This window comes from Heptranchias perlo, unplaced genomic scaffold (assembly GCF_035084215.1).
Source record: "Heptranchias perlo isolate sHepPer1 unplaced genomic scaffold, sHepPer1.hap1 HAP1_SCAFFOLD_333, whole genome shotgun sequence".
Classification (NCBI taxonomy): domain Eukaryota; kingdom Metazoa; phylum Chordata; class Chondrichthyes; order Hexanchiformes; family Hexanchidae; genus Heptranchias; species Heptranchias perlo.
Genome location: NW_027139345.1, coordinates 229,402 through 248,221, shown reverse-complemented (window position 1 = coordinate 248,221; position 18,820 = coordinate 229,402). Strand labels below are relative to the sequence as shown.

General features: G+C 46.6%; 1 protein-coding gene across 1 annotated transcript in view; it reads right to left on the bottom strand.

Moving 5' to 3' along the window:
- The window catches only part of LOC137311394 (interleukin-17 receptor D-like), a 113,219-nt gene that overhangs the window by 59,121 nt on the left and 35,278 nt on the right, over positions 1-18,820 (bottom strand). The window contains exon 2 of the mRNA XM_067978637.1: positions 1,024-1,179. The gene's annotated coding sequence lies outside the window, so the exon portion shown is untranslated. The remainder of the gene's footprint in view (positions 1-1,023; positions 1,180-18,820) is intronic.

Below are 18,820 nucleotides of genomic sequence, written 5' to 3'. Positions count from 1 at the left end.
GTGATGGAGGAGCTGGTATCTGAGAGTGGGACAGACTGTGTGGGGGTGATGGAGGAGCTGGTATCTGAGAGTGGGACAGACTGTGTGTGGGGGTGATGGAGGAGCTGGTATCTGAGAGTGGGACAGACTGTGTGGGGGTGATGGAGGAGCTGGTATCTGAGAGTGGGACAGACTGTGTGGGGGTGATGGAGGAGCTGGTATCTGAGAGTGGGACAGACTGTGTGTGGGTGATGGAGGAGCTGGTATCTGAGAGTGGGACAGACTGTGTGTGAGGGTGTTGGAGGAGCTGGTATCTGAGAGTGGGACAGACTGTGTGGGGGTGATGGAGGAGCTGGTATCTGAGAGTGGGACAGACTGTGTGGGGGTGATGGAGGAGCTGGTATCTGAGAGTGGGACAGACTGTGTGTGGGGGTGATGGAGGAGCTGGTATCTGAGAGTGGGACAGACTGTGTGGGGGTGATGGAGGAGCTGGTATCTGAGAGTGGGACAGACTGTGTGTGGGGGTGATGGAGGAGCTGGTATCTGAGAGTGGGACAGACTGTGTGTGGAGTGATGGAGGAGCTGGTATCTGAGAGTGGGACAGACTGTGTGTGGAGTGATGGAGGAGCTGGTATCTGAGAGTGGGACAGACTGTGTGTGTGGGTGATGGAGGAGCAGGTATCTGAGAGTGGGACTGACTGTGTGTGGGGGTGATGGAGGAGCTGGTATCTGAGAGTGGGACAGACTGTGTGGGGGTGATGGAGGAGCTGGTATCTGAGAGTGGGACAGACTGTGTTTGGGGGTGATGGAGGAGCTGGTATCTGAGAGTGGGACAGACTGTGTGTGGGGGTGATGGAGGAGCTGGTATCTGAGAGTGGGACAGACTGTGTGGGGGTGATGGAGGAGCTGGTATCTGAGAGTGGGACAGACTGTGTGTGTGGTTGTTGGAGGAGCTGAGTTCAATTTCAGCTGCAGACTCATATTTTGTCCGTACATTTGCCTAAATCATCAGTAACTGGCCGGGATATTTTGACGCCTGCTCACCATACCCACTGGGATTCCACCCAATTGTTGCTGTCTCCAAATCTCCACATTCGCTGGTGTCTCCCGCTCCTGCTGTCAGGTTTTCGGGAATTCCTACAGCGTGCTCGCACTCTGCGATATCGGATGCTGTTTGGTAGCAAGGGAAGTGTCCGCAATCTAAAAAAGCAATATTTACAAACAGGCTGGTTCACGGGAACTGTCCGATCTTTCACCACTGAGTGTAGACATGTCAACATGGTGTCATGGAACATGGGAATATCGGAACATGGGAATATTGGAATATGGGAATATCAGAATATGGGAATATCGGAACATGGGAATATCAGAATATGGGAATATCAGAATATGGGAATTTCGGAATATGGGAATATCAGAATATGGGAATTTTGGAATATGGGAATATCAGAATATGGGAATATGGGAATATGGGAATATGGGAAAATAGGAACACGGCAACATGGGCTCGTGGAACATGGGAAAATGGAACATAGGAACATAGGAATGTAGAAACATGGTGACATGGGGCATAGATACATGCCAACATAGATACATGCCAACATAGATACATGCCAACATAGGAACAGAGGAATATAGGAATGTAGGAACATGACAACATAGGGACATAGGACCATAGGGGGCAATGTCCTTGGTCACCTCTGGACCCCATAACTGGGCAGGCCCAAACCCAGCACGGATAAACTGCCAGACCCCAGTACTGATCATTCCTTGAACCATAGCACAGGCAGGCCCTGGACCCTGGCACCAATGATCCAGTGAGATACAAAGAGGGCGTTGGAAGATTCATTGCTGGGGAGTTGTTGACATGGTTGTGAGAAACGAAGCTGAACACTTTTCTTTCTCAATTGTTGAATACATAGTCCCCATGTATTCTAATGCTAATTGCCTGGTGGGAGCAGGGCGACGACAAGGCTAAGATTTGAAGCTAACATGATAAACTGTGTAAACGTTTCCTGTCCTGAAGGGATGGAAATACTAGAATCTCACCTACCCTGAAGGGTAAATGAAGAGTATGCAGATTCACGTCTCACTCTGTCTGATCGAGACTGACCGCCACCACGATCCAAGGAGCTGATCTGGGAAAAGTCAAAGAGTTCATGGAAGAGCAGGTCACTTCTCCAAATGCTCAGCCTTTATAAATCACTGGTTGGGCCTCCGCCAGAGAATCATATCCAATTCTGGGCCCCACATTTTAAGAAGGATGTCAAAGCCTCAGAGAAGATGCAGAGGAGATTTACTAGAATGGTGGCAGGGATGAGGGACTTCAGTGATGTGGAGAGACTGGAGAAGCTGGGATTGTTCTCCTTAGAGCAGAGAAAGTTATGCAGAGATTTAATCGAGGTGTTCAAAATCAGGAAGGGTTTTGATAGAGTAAATAAGGAGAAACTGTTTCCAGTGGCAGGAGGGTCAGTAACCAGAGGACACAGATTTAAGGTAATTGGTAAAAGAACCAGAGGGGGAGATGAGGAGAATGTTTTTTTACGCAGCGAGTTGTTCTGATCTGGAATTCACTGCCTGAAAGGGCGGTGGAAGCAGATTCAATAATAAATTTCAAAAGAGAATTGGAGAAATACTTGAAGGGGAAAAATTTGCAGGGTTATGGAGAAAGAACAGAGGAGTGGGACTAATTGGATAGCTCTTTCAAAGAGTCGGCACAGGCACAATGGGCCGAATGGCCTCTTTCTGAGCTATATCATTCGAGTGATTAGAGATTAATGTTGAATCAAATGCCATGCTGGAGGAGCTGGAAACAGTCCAGCTTCATATGACAAACACGTTCAGTTCTAAACTAACAAAAAGCTGCATGGTCTGGAGGTGAACTATAATGGGAATTGGCAAGTTATCCAGGCAAGATATTCCAGGCAAGTTATCCAGGCAAGATATTCCACGCAAGATATTCCAGGCAAGTTATCCAGGCAAGATATTCCAGGCAAGATATTCCAGGCAAGAGTTATTCCAGGCAAGATATTCCAGGCAAGTTATTCCAGGCAAGATGTCCCAGGCAAGTTGTTCCAGGCAAGATGTTCCAGGCAAGATGTTCCAGGCAAGATATTCCAGGCAAGTTATTCCAGGCAAGATATTCCAGGCAAGATGTCCTAGGCAAGTTATCCAGGCAAGATATTCCAGGCAAGATAGTCCAGGCAAGATATTTCAGGCAAGTTATTCCAGGCAAGATGTCCCAGGCAAGATATTCCAGGCAAGTTATTCCAGGCAAGATGTTCCAGGCAAGATATTCCAGGCAAGATGTCCCAGGCAAGTTATTCCAGGCAAGATATTCCAGGCAAGATATTCCAGGCAAGTTATTCCAGGCAAGATATTCCAGGCAAGATATTCCAGGCAGGATATTCCAGGCAGGATATTCCAGGCAAGATATTCCAGGCAAGATATTCCAGGCAAGTTATTCCAGGCAGGATGTTCCAGGCAAGATGTTCCAGGCAAGATGTTCCAGGCAAGATGTTCCAGGCCAGATGTTCCAGGCCAGATGTTCCAGGCAAGTTATTCCAGGCTTGATGTTCCAGGCTAGATGTTCCAGGCAAGATATTCCAGGCAAGGTATTCCAGGCAAGGTATTCCAGGCAAGATATTCCAGGCAAGATGTTCCAGGCTAGATGTTCCAGGCTAGATGTTCCAGGCCAGATGTTCCAGGCAAGATATCCCAGGCAAGATATCCCAGGCAAGTTATTCCAGGCTAGATATTCCAGGCAAGGTATTCCAGGCAAGGTATTCCAGGCAAGATATTCCAGGCAAGATATTCCAGGCAAAATATTCCAGGCAAGATATTCCAGGCTAGATGTTCCAGGCTAGATATTCCAGGCTAGATATTCCAGGCAAGATATTCCAGGCTAGATGTTCCAGGCAAGATATTCCAGGCAAGATATTCCAGGCTAGATGTTCCAGGCAAGATATTCCAGGCAAGATGTTCCAGGCAAGATGTACCAGGCAAGGTATTCCAGGCAAGATATTCCACGCAAGATGTTCCAGGCAAGATGTTCCAGGCAAGATGTTCCAGGCAAGATATTCCAGGCAAGATATTCAAAGCAAGATCGTCCAGGCTAGATGTTCCAGGCAAGATATTCCAGGCAAGATATTCCAGGCAAGATGTTCCAGGCAAGATGTTCCAGGCAAGATGTTCCAGGCAAGATGTTCCAGGCAAGATATTCCAGGCAAAATATTCCAGGCAAGTTCTTCCAGGCAAGGTTTTCCAGGCAAGATATTCCAGGCAAGATATTCCAGGCAATATGTCCCAGGCAAGTTATTCCAGGCAAAATATACCAGGCAAGGTATTCCAGGCAAGGTATTCCAGGCAAGATGTTCCAGGCTAGATGTTCCAGGCTAGATGTTCCAGGCTAGATGTTCCAGGCAAGATATTCCAGGCAAGATATTCAAAGCAAGATCGTCCAGGCTAGATGTTCCAGGCAAGATATTCCAGGCAAGATATTCCAGGCAAGATGTTCCAGGCAAGATGTTCCAGGCAAGATGTTCCAGGCAAGATATTCCAGGCAAAATATTCCAGGCAAGTTATTCCAGGCAAGTTCTTCCAGGCAAGGTTTTCCAGGCAAGATATTCCAGGCAAGATATTCCAGGCAATATGTCCCAGGCAAGTTATTCCAGGCAAAATATACCAGGCAAGGTATTCCAGGCAAGGTATTCCAGGCAAGATGTTCCAGGCTAGATGTTCCAGGCTAGATGTTCCAGGCTAGAGGTTCCAGGCTAGATGTTCCAGGCAAGATGTTCCAGGCAAGATGTTCCAGGCAAATCATTCCAGGCAAAATATTCCAGGCAAGATATTCCAGGCAAGTTATTCCAGGCAAAATATTCCAGGCAAAGTATTCCAGGCAAAGTATTCCAGGCAAAGTATTCCAGGCTAGATGTTCCAGGCTAGATGTTCCAGGCAAGATGTTCCAGGCAAGATATTCCAGGCAAGATATTCCAGGCAAGATGTTCCAGGCAAGATGTTCCAGGCAAGTTATTCCAGGCAAGTTATTCCAGGCAAGATGTCCCAGGCAAGATGTCCCAGGCAAGATATTCCAGGCAAGTTATTCCAGGCAAGATGTTCCAGGCAAGATATTCCAGGCAAGATGTCCCAGGCAAGTTATTCCAGGCAAGATATTCCAGGCAAGATATTCCAGGCAAGATATTCCAGGCCAGATATTCCAGGCCAGATATTCCAGGCAAGATATTCCAGGCAAGATATTCCAGGCAAGTTATTCCAGGCAGGATATTCCAGGCAAGATATTCCAGGCAAGATATTCCAGGCAAGATATTCCAGGCAAGATGTCCCAGGCAAGTTATTCCAGGCAAGGTATTCCAGGCAAGATGTCCCAGGCAAGTTGTTCCAGGCAAGATATTCCAGGCAAGATATTCAAGGCAAGATATTCCAGGCCAGATATTCCAGGCCAGATATTCCAGGCCAGATATTCCAGGCAAAATATTCCAGGCAAAATATTCCAGAAAAGATGTTCCAGGCCAGATGTTCCAGGCCAGATGTTCCAGGCCAGATGTTCAAGGCACGATGTTCCAGGCAAGATGTTCCAGGCAAAATGTTCCAGGCAAGATGTTCCAGGCAAGATGTTCCAGGCAAGTTATTCCAGGCTAGATGTTCCAGGCTAGATGTTCCAGGCAAGATATTCCAGGCAAGGTATTCCAGGCAAGATATTCCAGGCAAGATGTTCCAGGCAAGATGTTCCAGGCCAGATGTTCCAGGCCAGATGTTCCAGGCCAGATGTTCCAGGCAAGATATCCCAGGCAAGATATCCCAGGCAAGATATCCCAGGCAAGTTATTCCAGGATAGATATTCCAGGCAAGGTATTCCAGGCAAGGTATTCCAGGCAAGATATTCCAGGCAAGTTATTCCAGGCAAAATATTCCAGGCAAGATGTTCCAGGCTAGATGTTCCAGGCCAGATGTTCCAGGCCAGATGTTCCAGGCCAGATGTTCCAGGCCAGATGTTCCAGGCAAGATGTTCCAGGCAAGATATTCCAGGCAAGATATTCCAGGCAAGGTATTCCAGGCAAGATGTTCCAGGCAAGATGTTCCAGGCAAGATGTTCCAGGCCAGATGTTCCAGGCCAGATGTTCCAGGCCAGATGTTCCAGGCAAGATATCCCAGGCAAGATATCCCAGGCAAGATATCCCAGGCAAGTTATTCCAGGCTAGATATTCCAGGCAAGGTATTCCAGGCAAGGTATTCCAGGCAAGATATTCCAGGCAAGATATTCCAGGCAAAATATTCCAGGCAAGATGTTCCAGGCTAGATGTTCCAGGCAAGATATTCCAGGCAAGATATTCCAGGCAAGATATTCCAGGCAAGATGTTCCAGGCAAGATGTTCCAGGCAAGGTATTCCAGGCAAGATATTCCACGCAAGATATTCCAGGCAAGATGTTCCAGGCAAATTATTCCAGGCAAGATATTCAAAGCAAGATCGTCCAGGCTAGATGTTCCAGGCAAGATATTCCAGGCAAGATATTCCAGGCAAGATATTCCAGGCAAGATGTTCCAGGCAAAATATTCCAGGCAAAATATTCCAGGCAAGTTATTCCAGGCAAGGTTTTCCAGGCAAGGTTTTCCAGGCAGGATATTCCAGGCAAGATATTCCAGGCAAGATATTCCAGGCAATATGTCCCAGGCAAGTTATTCCAAGCAAGATATTCCAGGCAAGGTATTCCAGGCAAGGTATTCCAGGCAAGATGTTCCAGGCAAAGTATTCCAGGCAAAGTATTCCAGGCTAGATGTTCCAGGCTAGATGTTCCAGGCAAGATATTCCAGGCAAGATAATCAAGGCAAGATATTCCAGGCAAGATGTTCCAAGCAACATATTCCAGGCAAGATGTTCCAAGCAACATATTCCAGGCAAGATGTTCCAAGCAAGATGTTCCAGGCAAGATATTCCAGGCAAGATATTCCAGGCAAGATATTCCAGGCAAGATATTCCAGGCAAGATGTTCCAGGCAAGATGTTCCAGGCAAGATGTTCCAGGCAACATATTCCAGGCAAGATATTCCAGGCAAATTGCTGAGTGTTAGATAGGGTTGAAATTCAAGGGAAGAAACATTATAAAAGATTAAAGCTGAGTTAAAACCATTGCAGAAAAGACCCTCAGGATACATTAAATTCTCTAACTGAGAGCAATTCCCAGCAATCCCCTGACATTCCCAGCAATCCACTGACATTCCCAGCAATCCACTGACATTTCCAGCAATCCCCTACCAGTCCCAATTCTCATTATCTTCCATTAATCCCCCTCCATTCCCAACTCTCAGTACATTCCATGAAACCCCCTCCATTCCCAATTCTCAGTACCTTCCATCAATCCCCCTCCATTCCCAATTCTCAGTACCTTCCATCAAACCCCCTCCATTCCCAATTCTCAGTACCTTCCATCAATCCCCCTCCATTCCCAATTTTCAATACCTTCCATCAATCTCCCTCCATTCCCAATTTGCAGTATCTTCCATCAATCCCCCTCCATTCCCAATTCTCAGCACCTTCCATCAATCCCCCTCCATTCCCAATTCTCAGTACCTTCCATCAATACCCCACCATTCCCAATTCTCAGTACCTTCCATCAATCTCCCTCCATTCCCAATTCTCAGTACATTCCATCAATCCCCCTCCATTCCCAATTCTCAGTACATTCCATCAATCCCCCTCCATTCCCAATTCTCAGTACATTCCGTCAATCCCCCTCCATTCCCAATTCTCAGTACCTTCCATCAATCCCCCTCCATTCTCAATTCTCAGTACCTTCCATCAATCTCCCTCCATTCCCAATTCTCAGTACATTCCATCAATCCCACTCCATTCCCAATTCTCAGCACCTCCATCAATCCCCCTCCATTCCCAATTCTCAGCACCTCCATCAATTCCCCTCGATTCCCAATTCTCACTACCTTCATCAATCCCCCTCCATCCCTTATTTCTCAGTACCTCCATCAATCCTCCTCCATTCCCAATTCTCAGCACCTCCATCAATCCCCCTCCATTCCCAATTCTCAGTACATAGGAACATAGGAACAGGAGTAGGCCATTCAGCCCCTCATGCCTGCTCCACCATTTGATAAGATCATGGCTGATCTGTGATCTAACTCCACATACCGGCCATTGGCCCAGATCCCTCAATACCTTTGGTTGCCAAAAATCTATCCATCTCAGATTTAAATTTAGCAATTGAGCTAGTATCAATTGCCGTTTGCGGAAGAGAGTTCCAAACTTCTACCACCATTTGTGTGTAGAAATGTTTTCTAATCTCACTCCTGAAAGGTCTGGCTCTAATTTTTAGACTGTGCCCCCTACTCCTAGAATCCCCAACCAGCGGAAATAGTTTCTCTCTATCCACCCTATCTGTTCCCCTTAATATCTTATAAACTTCGATCAGATCACCCCTTAACCTTCTAAACTCTACAGAATACAACCCCAATTTGTGTAATCTCTCCTCGTAACTTAACCCTTGAAGTCCGGGTATCATTCTAGTAAACCTACACTGCACTCCCTCCAAAGCCAATATGTCCTTGTGAAGGTGCGGTGCCCAGAACTGCTCACAGTACTGCAGGTGCGGTCTAACCAGGGTTTTGCATAGCTGCAGCATAACTTCTGCCCCCTTGTACTCCAGTCCTCTAGATATAAAGGCCAGCATTCCATTAGCCTTATTGATTATTTTCTACACCTGTTCATGACACTTCAATGATCTATGTACTTTAACCCCAAGGTCCCGTTGGACATCCACTGCTTTTAACTTTTTACCATTTAGAAAGTACCCTGTTCTATCCTTTTTTGATCCAAAGTGGATGACCTCACATTTGTCTACATTGAATTCAATTTGCCACAGTTTTGCCCATTCACCTAATCGATCAATATCGCTTTGTAATTTTATTTTTTCATCTACACTGCTTACAATGCACCTTCCATCAATGCCCGTCCAGTCCCAATTCTCAGCACCTCCATCAATCCCCCTCCATTACCAATTCTCAGTACCTCCATCAATCCCCCTCCATTCCCAATTCTCAGCACCTCCATCAATCCCCCTCCATTCCCAATTCTCAGCACCTCCATCAATTCCCCTCCATTCGCAATTCCGAGAACTTTCCATCAATCCCCCTCCATTCCCAATTCTTAGTACCATCCATCAATCACCCTCCATTCGCAATTCTGAGTACCTTCCATCAATACTCCTCCATTCCCAATTCTCAGTACCTTCCATCAATCCCACTCCAATCCCAATTCTAAGCACCATCCATTAATCCCCCTCCATTCCCAATTCTCAGCACCTCCATCAATCCCCTCCATTCCCAATTCTCAGTATCTTCCATGAATCCCCCTCCATTCCCAATTCTCAGTACGTTCCATCAATCACACTCCATTCCCAATTCTCAGTATCTTCCATGAATCCCCCTCCAGTCCCAATTCTCAGTACCTTCCATCAATCCCCCTCCATTCTCAATTCTCAGTACCTTCCATCAATCCACCCGCATTCCCAATTCTCAGTGCCTTCCATCAATCCCCCTCCATTCCCAATTTTCAGTACCTTCCATCAGTCCCCCTCCATTCCCAATTCTCAGTACCTTCCATCAATCCCCCTCCATTCCCAATTCTCAGTACCTTCCATCAATCCCCCTCCATTCCCAACTCTCATTACTTTCCATCAATCTCCCTCCATTCCCAATTCTAAGAACTTTCCATCAATCCCCCTCCATTCCCAATTCTTAGTACTTTCCATCAATCCCCCTCCATTCCCAATTCTCAGTCCCTTCCATCAATCCTCCTCCATTCCCAATTCTCAGTACCTCCATGAATTCCCCACCATTCCCAATTCAAAGTACCTTCCATCAATCCCCCTCCATTCCCAATTCTCAGTCCCTTCCATCAATCACCCTCCATTCCCAACTCTCAATACTTTCCATCAATCTCCCTCCATTCCCAATTCTCAGAACTTTCCATCAATCCCCCTCCATTCCCAATTCTCAGTCCCTTCCATCAATCCTCGTCCATTCCCAATTCTCAGTACCTCCATGAATCCCCCACCATTCCCAATTCTCAGTAACTTCCATCAATCCCCCTCCATTCCCAATTCTCAGTGCCTTCCATCAATCCCCCTCCAATCCCAATTCCAAGTACCTTCCATCAATCCCCCTCCATTCCCAATTCTCAGCACCTCCATCAATCCCCTCCATTCCCAATTCTCAGTATCTTCCATGAATACCCCTCCATTCCCAATTCTCAGTACGTTCCATCAATCATCCTCCATTCCCAATTCTCAGTGTCTTCCATCAATCCCCCTCCATTCCAAATTCTCAGTACCTTCCATCAATCCCCCTCCATTCCCAATTCTCAGTACCTTCCATCAATCCCCCACCATTCCCAATTCTCAGTACCTTCCATCAATCCCCCTCCATTCCCAACTCTCATTACTTTCAATCAATCTCCCTCCATTCCCAATTCTCAGAACTTTCCATCAATCCCCTCCATTCCCAATTCTTAGTACTTTCCATCAATCCCCCTCCATTCCCAATTCTCAGTTCCTTCCATCAATCCTCCTCCATTCCCAATTCTCAGTACCTCCATGAATCCCCCACCATTCCCAATTCTCAGTAACTTCCATCAATCCCCCTCCATTCCCAATTCTCAGTGCCTTCCATCAATCCCCCTCCAATCCCAATTCTTAGTACCTTCCATCAATCCCCCTCCATACCCAATTCTCAGCACCTCCATCAATCCCCTCCATTCCCAATTCTCAGTATCTTCCATGAATACCCCTCCATTCCCAATTCTCAGTACGTTCCATCAATCACCCTCCATTCCCAATTCTCAGTGTCTTCCATCAATCCCCCTCCATTCCCAATTCTCAGTCCCTTCCATCAATCCTCGTCCATTCCCAATTCTCAGTACCTCCATGAATCCCCCACCATTCTCAATTCTCAGTACCTTCCATCAATCCCCCTCCATTCCCAATTCTCAGTCCCTTCCATCAATCACCCTCCATTCCCAACTCTCAATACTTTCCATCAATCTCCCTCCATTCCCAATTCTCAGAACTTTCCATCAATCCCCCTCCATTCCCAATTCTCAGTCCCGTCCATCAATCCTCCTCCATTCCCAATTCTCAGTACCTCCATGAATCCCCCACCATTCCCAATTCTCAGTGCCTTCCATCAATCCCCCTCCAATCCCAATTCTAAGGACATACCATCAATCCCCTTCCATTCCCAATTCCCAGCACCTCCATCAATCCCCTCCATTCCCAATTCTCAGCATCTTCCATGAATACCCCTCCATTCCCAATTTTCAGTACGTTCAATCAATCACCCTCCATTCCCAATTCTCAGTGACTTCCATCAATCCCCCTCCATTCCCAATTCTCAGTACCTTCCATCAATCCCCCTCCATTCCCAATTCTCAGTCCCTTCCATCAATCCTCCTCCATTCCCAATTCTCAGCACCCCCATGAATCCCCCACCATTCCCAATTCTCAGTACATTCCATCAATCCCCCTCCTTTCCCAGCTCTCATTACTTTCCATCAATCTCCCTCCATTCCCAATTCTCAGAAATTTCCATCAATGCCCCTCCATTCCCAATTCTTAGTACTTTCCATCAATCCCCTTCCATTCCCAATTCTCAGTACCTTCCATCAATCCCCCTCCATTCCCAATTCTCAGTCCCTTCCATCAATCACCCTCCATTCCCAATTCTTAGTACTTTCCATCAATCCCTTTCCATTCCCAATTCTCAGTACCTTCCATCAATCCCCCTCCATTCCCAATTCTCAGTCCCTTCCATCAATCACCCTCCATTCCCAATTCTAAGTATCTTCCATCAATCCCCCTCCATTCCCAACTCTCAGTACGTTCCATCAATCCCCCTCCATTCCCAATTATCAGTACCATCCATGAATCCCCCTCCATTCCCAATTCTCAGCACCTTCCATCAATCACCCGACATTCCCAATTCTCAGTATCTTCCATCAATCCCCCACAATTCCCAAATCTCAGTACCTTCCATCAATCCTCCTCCATTCCCAATTCTCGGAAGTTTCCATCAATCCCCCTCCATTCCCAATTCTCAGCAACTTCCAACAATCCCCCTCCATTCCCAATTCTCAGTCCGTTCCATCAATCCTCCTCCATTCCCAATTCTTAGTACTTTCCATCAATCTCCCTCCATTCCCAATTCTCAGTCCGTTCCATCAATCCTCCTCCATTCCCAATTCTCAGTACCTCCATCAATCACCCTCCATTCCCAATTCTCAGTCCCTTCCATCAATCCTCCTCCATTCCCAATTCTCAGTACCTTCCATCAGACACCCTCCATTCCCAATTCTCAGTACCTTCCATCAATCCCCCTCCATTCCCAAATCTCAGTACCTTCCATCAATCCTGCTCCATTCCCAATTCTCGGAAGTTTCCATCAATCCTCCTCCATTCCCAATTCTCGGAAGTTTCCATCAATCCTCCTCCATTCCCAATTCTCGGAAGTTTCCATCAATCCCCCTCCATTCACAATTCTCATTACATTCCAACAATCCCCCTCCATTCCCAATTCTCATTACCTTCCATCAATCCCCCTCCATTCCCAATTCTTAGTACTTTCCATCAATCCTCCTCCATTCCCAATTCTCAGTACCTCCATGAATCCCCCACCATTCCCAATTCGCAGTACCTTCCATCAATCCCCCTCCATTCCCAATTCTCAGTACCTTCCATCAATCCCCCTCCACTCCCAACTCTCATTACTTTCCATCAATCACCCTCCAATCCCAATTCTCAGTACCTTCCATCAATCACCCTCCATTCCCAATTCTCAGATCTTTCCATCAAACCCCCTCCAGTCCCAATTCTCAGTCCCTTCCATCAATCCTCCTACATTCCCAATTCTCTGAACCTTCCATCAATCCCCCTCCGTTCCAAATTCTCAGTACCTTCCATCATTCCCCCTCCATTCCCAATTCTCAGTACCTTCCATCAATCTCCCTCCATTCACAATTCTCAGTACCTTCCATCAATACCACTCCATTCCCAATTCTCAGTACCTTCCATCAATCACCCTCCACTCCCAATTCTCAGTATCTTCCATCAAACCACCTCCATTCCCAATTCTCACTTCCTTCCATCAATCCCCCTCCATTCCCAATTCTCATTACCTTCCATCAATCCACCTCCATTCTCAATTCTCAGTACATTCCATCAATCCACCTCCATTCCCAATTCTCAGTACATTCCAACAATCACCCTCCATTCCCAATTCTCATTACCTTCCATGAATCACCCTCCATTCCCAATTCTCATTAACTTCCATCAATCTCCCTCCATTCCCGATTCTCAGCACCTCCATCAATCCCCTCCATTCCCAATTCTCAGTATCTTCCATGAACCCCCCCCTTCATTCCCAATTCTCAGTACGTTCCATCAATCAAGCTCCATTCACAATTCTCAGTAACTTCCATCAATCCCCCTCCATTCCCAATTCTCAGTACCTTCCATCAATTCCCCTCCATTCCCAATTCTCAGAACGTTCCATCAATCCCCCTCCACTCCCAACTCTCATTACTTTCCATCAATCTCCCTCCATTCCCAATTCTCAGTACCTTCCATCAATCCCCCTCCATTCCCAATTCTTAATACTTTCCATCAATCCCCCTCCATTCCCAATTCTCAGTACCTTCCATCAATCCTCCTCCATTCCCAATTCTCAGTACCTCCATGAATCCCCCACCATTCCCAATTCTCAGTACCTTCCATCAATCCTCCTCCATTCCCAATTCTCAGAACTTTCCATCAATCCCCCTCCATTCCCAATTCTTAGTACTTTCCATCAATCCCCCTCCATTCCCAATTCTCAGTCCCTTCCATCAATCCTCCTCCATTCCCAATTCTCAGTACCTCCATGAATCCCCCACCATTCCCAATTCTCAGTAACTTCCTTCAATCCCCGTCCATTCCCAATTCTCATTACTTTCCATCAATCTCCCTCCATTCCCAAATCTCAGAACTTTCCATCAATGCCCCTCCATTCCCAATTCTTAGTACTTTCCACCAATCCCCTTCCATTCCCAATTCTCGGTACCTTCCATCAATCCCCCTCCATTCCCAATTCTCAGTCCCTTCCATCAATCACCTTCCATTCCCAATTCTCAGTACCTTCCATCAATCGCCCTCCATTCCCAATTCTCAGATCTTTCCATCAAACCCCCTCCAGTCCCAATTCTCAGTCCCTTCCATCAATCCTCCTACATTCCCAATTCTCTGAACCTTCCATCAATCCCCCTCCGTTCCAAATTCTCAGTACCTTCCATCATTCCCCCTCCATTCCCAATTCTCAGTACCTTCCATCAATCTCCCTCCATTCACAATTCTCAGTACCTTCCATCAATACCACTCCATTCCCAATTCTCAGTACCTTCCATCAATCACCCTCCACTCCCAATTCTCAGTATCTTCCATCAAACCACCTCCATTCCCAATTCTCACTTCCTTCCATCAATCCCCCTCCATTCCCAATTCTCATTACCTTCCATCAATCCACCTCCATTCTCAATTCTCAGTACATTCCATCAATCCACCTCCATTCCCAATTCTCAGTACATTCCAACAATCACCCTCCATTCCCAATTCTCATTACCTTCCATGAATCACCCTCCATTCCCAATTCTCATTAACTTCCATCAATCTCCCTCCATTCCCGATTCTCAGCACCTCCATCAATCCCCTCCATTCCCAATTCTCAGTATCTTCCATGAACCCCCCCCTTCATTCCCAATTCTCAGTACGTTCCATCAATCAAGCTCCATTCACAATTCTCAGTAACTTCCATCAATCCCCCTCCATTCCCAATTCTCAGTACCTTCCATCAATTCCCCTCCATTCCCAATTCTCAGAACGTTCCATCAATCCCCCTCCACTCCCAACTCTCATTACTTTCCATCAATCTCCCTCCATTCCCAATTCTCAGTACCTTCCATCAATCCCCCTCCATTCCCAATTCTTAATACTTTCCATCAATCCCCCTCCATTCCCAATTCTCAGTACCTTCCATCAATCCTCCTCCATTCCCAATTCTCAGTACCTCCATGAATCCCCCACCATTCCCAATTCTCAGTACCTTCCATCAATCCTCCTCCATTCCCAATTCTCAGAACTTTCCATCAATCCCCCTCCATTCCCAATTCTTAGTACTTTCCATCAATCCCCCTCCATTCCCAATTCTCAGTCCCTTCCATCAATCCTCCTCCATTCCCAATTCTCAGTACCTCCATGAATCCCCCACCATTCCCAATTCTCAGTAACTTCCTTCAATCCCCGTCCATTCCCAATTCTCATTACTTTCCATCAATCTCCCTCCATTCCCAAATCTCAGAACTTTCCATCAATGCCCCTCCATTCCCAATTCTTAGTACTTTCCACCAATCCCCTTCCATTCCCAATTCTCGGTACCTTCCATCAATCCCCCTCCATTCCCAATTCTCAGTCCCTTCCATCAATCACCTTCCATTCCCAATTCTCAGTACCTTCCATCAATCGCCCTCCATTCCCAATTCTCAGTACATTCCATCAATCCCCCTCCATTCCCAATTCTTAGTTCTTTCCATCAATCCCCCTCCATTCCCAATTCTCAGTCCGTTCCATCAATCCTCCTCCATTCCCAATTCTCACTAGCTCCATGAATCCCCCACCATTCCCAATTCTCAGAACCTTCCATCAATCCCCCTCCATTGCGAATTCTCAGTACCTTCCATCAATCCCCCTCCATTCCCAATTCTCATTACCTTCCATCAATCCCCTTCCATTCCCAATTCTCAGTCCCTTCCATCAATCACCCTCCATTCCCAATTCTCAGTACCTTCCATCAATCCCCCTCCATTCCCAATTCTCAGTACATTCCATCAATCACCCTCCATTCCCAATTCTCAGTACCTTCCATCAATCACCCTCCATTCCCCATTCTCAGTATCTTCCATCAATCCCCATCCATTCCCAAATCTCAGGACCTTCCATCAATCCTCCTCCATTCCCAATTCTCGGAAGTTTCCATCAATCCCCCTCCATTCCCATTTCTCATTACCTTCCAACAATCCCCCTCCATTCCCAATTCTCATTACCTTCCATCAATCCCCCTCCAGTCCCAATTCTAAGTATCTTCCATCAATCCCCCTCCATTCCCAATTCTCAGTATATTCCATCAATCACCCTCCATTCCCAATTCTAAGTATCTTCCATCAATCCCGCTCCATTCCCAATTCTCAGTACCTTCCATTAATCCCCCTCCATTCCCAATTATCAGTACATTCCATCAATCACCCTCCATTCCCAATTCTCAGTACCTTCCATCAATCACCCTCCATTCCCAATTCTCAGGATCTTCCATCAATCCCAATCCATTCCCAAATCTCAGGACCTTCCATCAATCCTCCTCCATTCCCAATTCTGGGAAGTTTCCATCAATCCCCCTCCATTCCCAATTCTCATTACCTTCCAACAATCCCCCTCCATTCCCAATTCTCATTACCTTCCAACAATCCCCCTCCATTCCCAATTCTCAGTACCTTCCATCAATCACCATCCATTCCCAATTCTCAGTACCTTCCATCAATCCCCCTCCACTCCCAATTCTCAGTACCTTCCATCAATCCTCCTCCATTCCCAATTCTCGGAAGTTTCCATCAATCCCCCTCCATTCCCAATTCTCAGTACCTTCCATCCAACCCCCTCCAATCCCAATTCTCAGTACCTTCCATCAATCCCACTCCATTCCAAATTCTCAGTACCTTCCATCAATCCCCCTCCATTCCCAATTCTCAGTACCTTCCATCACTCTCCCTCCATTCCCAATTCTCATTACCTTCCATCAATCCCCCTCCACTCCCAATTCTCAGTACCTTCCATCAATCCTCCTCCATTCCCAATTCTCGGAAGTTTCCATCAATCCTCCTCCATTCCCAATTCTCAGTACCTTCCATCCAACCCCCTCCAATCCCAATTCTCAGTACCTTCCATCAATCTCCCTCCATTCCAAATTCTCAGTACCTTCCATTAATCCCCCTCCATTCCAAATTCTCAGTACCTTCCATCAATCCCCCTCCATTCCCAATTCTCAGTACCTTCCATCAATCCCCCTCCATTCCAAATTCTCAGTACCTTCCATCAATCCCCCTCCATTCCCAATTCTCAGTACCTTCCATCAATCTCCCTCCATTCCCAATTCTCAGTACCTTCCATCAATCCCCCTCCACTCCCAATTCTCAGTACCTTCCATCAATCCTCCTCCATTCCCAATTCTCGGAAGTTTCCATCAATCCCCCTCCATTCCCAATTCTCAGTACCTTCCATCCAACCCCCTCCAATCCCAATTCTCAGTACCTTCCATCAATCCCCCTCCATTCCAAATTCTCAGTACCTTCCATCAATCCCCCTCCATTCCCAATTCTCAGTACCTTCCATCAATCCCCCTCCATTCCATATTCTCAGTACCTTCCATCAATCCCCCTCCATTCCCAATTCTCAGTACCTTCCATCAATCTCCCTCCATTCCCAATTCTCAGTACCTTCCATCAATCCCCCTACATTCCAAATTCTCAGTACCTTCCATCAATCCCCCTCCATTCCAAATTCTCAGTACCTTCCATCAATCACCCTCCACTCCCAATTCTCAGTATCTTCCATCAATCCCCCTCCAGTCCCAATTCTCAGTACCTTCCATCAATCGCCCTCCATTCCCAATTCTCAGTACCTTCCATCAATCCACCTCCATTCCCAATTCTCAGTACTTTCCATCAAACCCCCTCCATTCCCAATTCTCAGTACCTTCCATCAATCGCCCTCCATTCCCAATTCTCATTACCTTCCATCAATCCACCTCCATTCTCAATTCTCAGTACACTCCATCAATCCCCCTCCATTCCCAATTCTCAGTACATTCCAACAATCACCCTCCATTCCCAATTCTCATTACCTTCCATGAATCACCCTCCATTCCAAATTCTCATTAACTTCCATCAATCCCCCTCCATTCCCAATTCTCAGCACCTCCATCAATCCCCTCCATTCCCAATTCTCAGTATCTTCCATGAACCCCCCTTCATTCCCAATTCTCAGTACGTTCCATCAATCACCCTCCATTCCCAATTCTCAGTGCCTTCCATCAATCAAGCTCCATTCCCAATTCTCAGTACCTTCCATCAATCCCCCTCCATTTCCAATTCTCAGTACCTTCCATCAATCCCCCTCCATTCCCAATTCTCAGAACGTTCCATCAATCCCCCTCCACTCCCAATTCTTAGTACTTTCCATCAATCCCCCTCCATTCCCAATTCTCAGTCCCTTCCATCAATCCTCCTCCATTTCCAATTCTCAGTACCTCCATGAATCCCCCACCATTCCCAATTCTCAGTACCTTCCATCAATCCTCCTCCATTCTCAATTCTCAGAACTTTCCATCAATCCCCCTCCATTCCCAATTCTTAATACTTTCCATCAATCCCCCTCCATTCCCAATTCTCAGTCCCTTCCAACAATCCTCCTCCATTCCCAATTCTCAGTCCCTCCATGAATCCCCCACCATTCCCAATTCTCAGTACCTTCCTTCAATCCCCCTCCATTCCCAATTCTCATTACTTTCCATCAATCTCCCTCCATTCCCAAATCTCAGAACTTTCCATCAATGCCCCTCCATTCCCAATTCTTAGTACTTTCCATCAATCCCCTTCCATTCCCAATTCTCAGTACCTTCCATCAACCCCCCTCCATTCCCAATTCTCAGTCCCTTCCATCAATCACCTTCCATTCCCAATTCT